This window comes from Myotis brandtii, unplaced genomic scaffold (genome assembly GCF_000412655.1).
Source record: "Myotis brandtii unplaced genomic scaffold, ASM41265v1 scaffold929, whole genome shotgun sequence".
Lineage (NCBI taxonomy): Eukaryota > Metazoa > Chordata > Mammalia > Chiroptera > Vespertilionidae > Myotis > Myotis brandtii.
The window spans coordinates 824571-832229 of NW_005371832.1; the positions used below are offsets into that span (position 1 = coordinate 824571).

Consider the following 7659-nt stretch of genomic DNA (forward strand, 5'->3'; position numbering starts at 1 on the left):
TTCTGGGACTACCCAGGTCACTGACTTTGCCTGCAGCCTGGAAGGCACTAAAGACCAATTATGAAGCTGGCCAACCTATCCCCTTCCGGGCTGACTCCTCCCTGTCTCCTAAGAAAATGGGTGCAGTCAGACTCAACCACATTCTAGAACAGAATGAGCATGCACCTGATCCCCTCAAGGGCTTATTACACAGGCACTGCCGGGTCCCATGCCAGAGATGCCGATTAGTGGGACTGAGGCGGGGCCTGAGAGTTTGCATTTCTAATGTGTTTCCCAGACCATGTTGCTCCTGTGGCACAGGGGCCACACCTAGAGGACACTGTTCCAGGGGATCCCCTTAAGGTTCCTGATAAGTGGGCTCTGCCTACCCATCACCGGGGAAGAACAGGTCACTCAAGGAAGTTGGGCCCCCGGCGGTGGCCTTATCACTCAGGCTCAAATCACAACCCTCCCCCTTTGCAGGTCTGTATGCTTCCACTAGATTTGGGTAGGACTGTGGCTTAAGAAAAAGACAGAAAGAAAACCTCTGTCTGTTTGCTCCCACTCTCACGGCCAGTCCCCTACAAGCAATGCCTCCTGCCATCTTGAATCTTGTTTGTTTGTTTGTTTTTGCATGTGATATTTGTGACACTTTTTATATATGTATGTATTTTTTAAATATATTTTTATATTGCTTTCAGAGAGGAAGGAGAGAGAGGGAGAGAGAGAGAGAGAGATCAATGATGAGAGAGAATCATTGATTGTCTTCTGCAGGCCCTGCACTGGGGATCGAGCCTGCAACCCAGGCATGTGCCCTTGACCAGAATCAAACCCGGACCCTTTAGTCCAAAGGCCGACACTCTACCCACCAAGCCAAACTGGCCAGGGTAATCTTGAATCTTTTATTTTTATATCTCCTTCCTGGCCAATCACAGGAAAAGAAGGATGACCCCTGTGTTCTCTGAATCTTATTTTTCAACTATATGCTATGAAATATTAGTCAGCTATTCAAAAGCATGAAGGCAATCCTATGTGGTGACAAGGGAGTGATCTGCTGTAACATATTGTAGAGTGAAACTGATGAACTATAGGTGGAATATGGTGTTGCTTTTATGAAAACAACCAACCATGAAGCTATAAATAAATATGTATATGATGTATATGTATATGTATGTATATGTAAGTATTTACATCCCACAAAAAAGTGTGGAAGGACCTTTTCCAGACCACCAATAGATGTTAGCTCTGGAGGATGGGAGATTTCACTATTTACATTCTCTAATCCTATATTTTAACAAGCCTATCTGACTCTTTAATTAAAATAAAATAATAAAATAAACAAAATAAAATGCCAGTGAAATGCAATTGAAAGAGAAGGGTAGAGCTCTGGAAAGGTACACTCAACTATTTTTTAAAATATATATATTTTTTTATTTATTTCAGAGAGGAAGGGAGAGGGAGAGAGAGTTAGAAACATCAATGATGAGAGAGAATCACCCATCCGCTGCCTCCTGCATGCCCCAGACGGGATCAAGCCTGCCACCCGGCCGTGTGCCCTGACCAGGAATTGAACCATGAGCTCCTGGTTCATAGGTCAACGCTCAACCACTGAGCCACGCCAGCTGGGCTGCACTCAACTATTTATAGTAGGGAATAGGAGGAGGGCTGGGGGTTCTATCATTAGCCCCCCGCCCTTCCCCAACACACACACTTCTGGACTGTTTGAATTTGTTAAAAAGTGGATTGTTGGTTTTTTAATTTTTTTAAAGGGCATATAGACAATAGAGGAAATAGCCTCCCTCTCTCCTCTACCTGTTCCCCAGCCGCCCCTGGCTCGCCCCCACCAGCGGATGCCCCAGACCCTCCGCACTCCTCCAGTGCTCTGCCATCTCAGATTTCTTCCCTTGCTGCCTCCATTTCTTCAACAGCCGTTCTTTTTATTTTAAAGAAACGTTACATGTTTTTGTTTGACGATCACCAGCATTCCAAACATGGGAAATAAAATCCCGTAGCCCTAAAACAGCATCCACAAGCATGACTTGATCTTGTCCAGTCCTATCTGCCGCTCACTGCACACGAATGTCCTTTCATGATTGTAATCCGCACAAATGCTATTTTGTGTCCTGAAATTTTTTACGTCACCTAATTTTGTAAGCCCGCCTGTGGATGGACACAGCATCATTTCTTTATGAATGGCACTGCGGTTGTTTAACCAGGCCCTGATTGTTAGGCCTTTGGGTGTTTTCCAGTTCTTTGCTATGTATTCATTCATGATTTCACCCCCTCCTTTTGGGCCCCGCCTCCTGCCAGCCTATAAAAACTGCCCTCTTAAAGGTCACTGCCATGGGTCTTCCCTCCAAACCTAGCAGCCTCTTCTCAATCCTTGACTGAGCCCTTGTCCTGACTTTAATGGAACTTGGCCTTATTAACCACCCTCACCACCACCTACCAGCCCATCCATCAAACCGTTGGTGAAATTCCAGGCTCCCTTCATTGGCTTTTGTTTTTCTCTTTTTAAAATCTTCTTTCTTCCAAATACATGTTTACATTTTCATTGTAAAAGAATAAAACAACTAATACTTAGGTAATATAGAAAGTAAAAATACATTATATTTTAAAGGAACTGAATTATGAATTCTATCATTCAAAAAGAATACAAAAGCATACCTATCTATATAAATTATGAAGCAGTATAATAAAACTAAACCCATATCATTCCTACCTCACAACTCAAGAAATATAACACCACTGATTCCGTGGAACCTTCCTCTGTTGCCCTCTCTGGGTCATCCCACTAAGACACTCTGGCTTGGTTTATTTTATCATGCTCTGAATTAGTTTTAATCACTTGCAGTTTTGAAGGGGTAGTATCCAGCGGTTCTCAACCTGTGGGTCACGAACCCTGAAAATACACCCTGCATATCAGATATTTACATTACGATTCACGACAGTAGCAAAATTACAGTTATGAAGTAGCAACAAAAATAATTTCATGATTGGGGGTCACCACAACATGAGGAACTGTATTAAAGGGGTCAAGGCATTAGGAAGGTTGAGAACCACTGAAGGACTGTTGTTTCTTTCCAATTCTGTGCCTTTAATTTATTGTTATTCTTTCCAGTTTGCTTCCAATTTTGCTAGGACCTCCAATATAATGTCAACTAGAAGCAGGAATAGGCATCCTTGATTTGTTGAACATAAAATAAATGCTTCTAATGGTTTTTCGTAACGATGACTGCTATAGGTTTTTGGTACATGCTCTTTAATAGGCTAAGGATGTTTCTTTTTTATTTCTAGTTTAGTGTTAAATTTTACCAAATGCTTTTTCTACATCTATTGAAATGATGTTACGGGTTTTCTTTTTTCATCTGTGAATGCTATAAATTACATTAGTATTTTTATGTTAAACTTTCTTTGTATATCTGGGATAGAGTCAAATGGGGCATAATATAGTATCTTTTTTTTATAAAGTACTGAGTTTGATTTGTTTATATGTTGAACAAGGTATCAACATCTATGTTCATAAGTGATATTAACCTGCATTTTTTTCTCATACTATATTTGTCTTTTTTGGAATTAGAATTTTACTAACCTCACTGAATACGTTCAGAATGTTTTTCCTTCCTTAATCTCTAAGAAAAGGTGGCTTAAAATTGGAATTGATGCTTTCTTGAATATTTGGTAGATCATTCCTATACAACCTTCTGGGCCTGGTATCCTCTTTGTATGAATAATTTAAATGACCTATTTAAATTTTGTTTCTGGCTGTGTGTAAAGTGACCAGATGCCTGGACTAGGACCAGGTTATGTCTGTTCCCTGCATACTCATTAATAATGCCTCTTTTCACTTTCAAAGATCTCCTTGTTCAGATAATAAAATATGTAGTTTTTGTGTGTATTGGACTATATAGGTTTTTCTCTTTCTTCTTGAATTAGTTTTGGCAAATTATGTAATATTGTCTAGTTTGTCTGCTTCAAATTTATTGGCATAAAGTTGTTTGTAGTTTTCTCATTTTAAAAACTCTCCTGTGCCAAACTGGTTTGGCTCAGTGGATAGAGCGTCGGCCTGCGGACTGAGGGGTTCCGGGTTCCATTCCGGTCAAGGGCATGTACCTTGGTTGTGGGAACATCCCCAGTGGGGAGTGTGCAGGAGGCAGCTGATCGATGTTTCTCTCTCATCGATGTTTCTAACTCTCTATCCCTCTCCCTTCCTCTCTGTAATGCCCTGGCCAGTGTGGCTCAGTTGGTTGGAGCGTAGTCCTGGGCACCAGAGGGTGGCAGATTGATTCCTGGTCAGGGCATATACCCAGGTTGCGGGTTTGATCCCCAGTCGGGACGAGTATGGGAGGTACTGATATCTCTCACATCGATGTCTGCCTGCCCGTCTGTCTCTCTCCCTTCCTCTCTCTCTAAAATCAATTAAAAAACAGAAACTCGGGTGAAGATGAAAAACACACATACAAAACTCTGCTGTAGCTTTCAATATATCACTTTAAAACTCTCTAACATTGTTTATTTGCAACTTTTTTCTTTACCTTGATCAATATTACCTACGTATTTTCCATTTTTATTAGTCTTTTTTATGTACACATTTCACATTTGACTTTATTGACTTTCTCTACTGTTTATTTTTTATGTCATTAATTTTTGCTCATGTTTATTGTTTTCATCTTTCTACTTTCTTAGAATTTATTCTGCTGCTCTTTTTTAAAAAATTTCCTATTATCTATCTTTGATAGATAATCAGTTTTGAATCTTTCTTTTCTTTTCTAATATATGCACTTAAGGCTATATATTTCCTTGTAAGTGTTGTTAAAGTTGAATTCTGTAAGGCTTTTTTTTCTTTATTGAATATACATATCATAAAATGCATGTATCTTAAGTCTATAGTTTTATGAGTTTCAGCGAATATAAACAACCATGCTCCCATCATCCAAATCAAGATATAGGATATTTCCATCAGCCCAGAAGGCTCCGTGGGGCCCGTGTTGGATCCATCTTCCCTTCGTCACCAGCTCATTAGTGTGAGGACTATGCGAGGCCAGACGTTCATCTAAATGGAAGCATTCAGTATTCTCTTTAGAGGGCAGCTTCTTTCATCAGCACATACTGTGTATATTAGTACATTTGCTCCTTTTTATCCCTGAGGTTATTTCATTATATGGATGGATATGCACTATTTGTTTATCCACTCTCTGCTGATGTTTGTTTGGACTGTTTTCAGTGTCTGGCTACTATGAATAAAGCACCTGTGAACATTCTTATACAAGTCTTCTGTGGACATAGTAAGCTTTCATTTCTCTTGGGTAGTGGAAATTGAGAATGGAGATCATTCTCAATCTCAGAGAAAATGTGTTCATCATCAAAAAATTAAGGTCAATGGGGGGAAAAAAAGGAGATACATGTACTACTATGTGTAATACTTTAAACAATAAAAAAAAAATTAAAAGGCACCCAGCCTGTGTGGTTTAGTGGTTGAGCATCAACCTATGAACCTGGGGGTCACGTTTCGATTCCCGGGCAGAGCACATGCTCGGGCTGTGGTCTCGATCCCCAGTAGGAGGGGCCGTGCAGGAGGCAGCTGATCAATGATTCTCTCTCATCATTGATGTTTCTCTCTCTCCCTCTCCCTTCCTCTCTGAAATAAAAAAAGACTTGGACCGCCCTAGCTGGTTTGGCTCAGTGAATAGAGTGTTGGCCTACGGACTGAAGGGTCCCAGGTTCAATTCCGGTCAAGGGCACATGCCCGGGTTGTGGTCTCGATCCCCAGTGGGGTTGTGCAGGAGGCAACCAATCGATGATTCTCTCTCATTATTGATGTTTCTAGCTCTCTCTACCTCTCCTGTCCTCTCTGAAATTAGTAAAAATATATTTTTAAAAAAGGCACTGGTATTACTTTTATACCATCCTAGTGACTTTGCTTTTTAAATGAATGGAAAACGATGTACAGTTTGTTTATTAATCCTACTGGAAGATATATTTTTATGAGAAAGAGAGAGAGAGAGAGACATTGATGGTTGCCTGCCGTAGACACCCTGACTGGGGATTGAACCTGAAACCTAGGTATGTGCCCTGACTAGGAATTGAACCTGAAACTTTTTTGGTGGACAGGATTGATGCTCCAACCAACTGAACCACCTGGCTACAGTGCGATGTACAGCAAGCATGTCAAACTCGCGGCCCACAACGAATATTTTTGCAGCCCAGCCAATACAACGGTATGTAAGAAACGTTTTAATAAAAATGTCTTAATTTTTGTAACTTAATTACAATATCCTGTTATACATAATTATTAATAACGAACTACAACTTTCGCTAATGACCGATTACTATAATTGTGTTGCATTCATTTCCCTTATGCGCCTTACACGCAGGCGCACCATTTCTCTCCACTAATACTAGCAGCGAATATTTTAGCAGCCGATTGCCATGTCATTAGTCTTGTCCTGACTTGTTAGGTGTGCACAACAGGAATTATTTCACTTTCGGAGAACAAGAAAAATAGGTTTATTTGCGTTACGCTTATTAATTTGTGAAGTTATTCAGTGTCTGGTAAGTTGATGTTCAAGAAAAATATTAATTTTTATTAAAATGTTCTGTTATTTTATGGTAGCGATTACTCATTTATTCCAGCCCTTTGTATTCAGCATGTCGCTATCAAAATAAACCTACGTCTCTATGAAAATTGAAGCTTTTGTTTTTTTGCGGCCCACTTAAACTTAAACCTTGTGTATTTGGTCCGTGTTAGCCTTTGAGTTTGACATGCTTGATGTACCGTTTTACTATGTGGCCACTGGTTGTTTTTGTTTTATATGGTGGCCTTGTTTTTTCTACAGTTTTGCGGGGGGAAAGGACTCAGATGCAAAGTCAGCTCCTGCTTCCCCTGATCATGTTGAACACGGCCAGGGGTGTAGAGAGGGAGCTGTGGTTAGTGGTGCACCTGTGATTTCATTATTTCTTGTTTGGAATTGGAAAGGCGGGGTCTTAGTGTAGCTATCCAGTAAGTTTTATGATGTGGTATTTTCATTATTATTTAGTTCTAGTTCTTAAAAATGTTTACATTAAGATTTTTTTCTTTGAACTCTATGTTACTTGGAAGTGTGTTTTTAAATTTCCATGTGTGGGATGATTTGTTGTTGTTTTTGATGATTTCTAACTTAGTTGCAGTTTGGTTGCTTAATATAGTCTTTGTAATACTAATTTCTTGAAATGTTTTGTGACATGCTTTATGACCTAATGTGTAGTTAATTTGTATGCTTAAAAGAAAAGTGTATTCTCTAATACACACACACACACACACACACACATACTTATATACATTTACTTAACAAGCTTAATATATACGTACACACATAAATATATATAAATTTATAGATAATAGATCTCAAGCTTATTAATGGCATTGTTCAAATCTTCCAAATACTTTCTGATTTTTGTCTGTTCAATCTCCAATTACTAAAAAAGATGTATTAAAACCTCCTACCCCAATAGTGGATTTACCAGTTTCTTCTTATAGTTTTGTCAAGTTTGACTTTGTATTTCAGAACCTTTATTATTTAATATATACAGATTTAGAATTACTATATTATTCTAGCAAAAAATAAATTATTTTTTTTTCTGATTGGGACTACATCAAACTATAAAATTTTTGCACAGCAAAAGAATCCATGTACAAAACAA

At 39.1% G+C, this 7659-nt stretch overlaps 1 long non-coding RNA gene across 1 annotated transcript in view; it reads left to right on the plus strand.

Moving 5' to 3' along the window:
• The window catches only part of LOC102251211, a 40291-nt gene extending 34164 nt beyond the window's left edge, over positions 1 to 6127 (plus strand). Inside the window, exon 4 of the long non-coding RNA XR_314681.2 lies at positions 6091 to 6127. This is a non-coding gene — a long non-coding RNA (uncharacterized LOC102251211). The remainder of the gene's footprint in view (positions 1 to 6090) is intronic.
• Positions 6128 to 7659: the final 1532 nt, after the last annotated feature.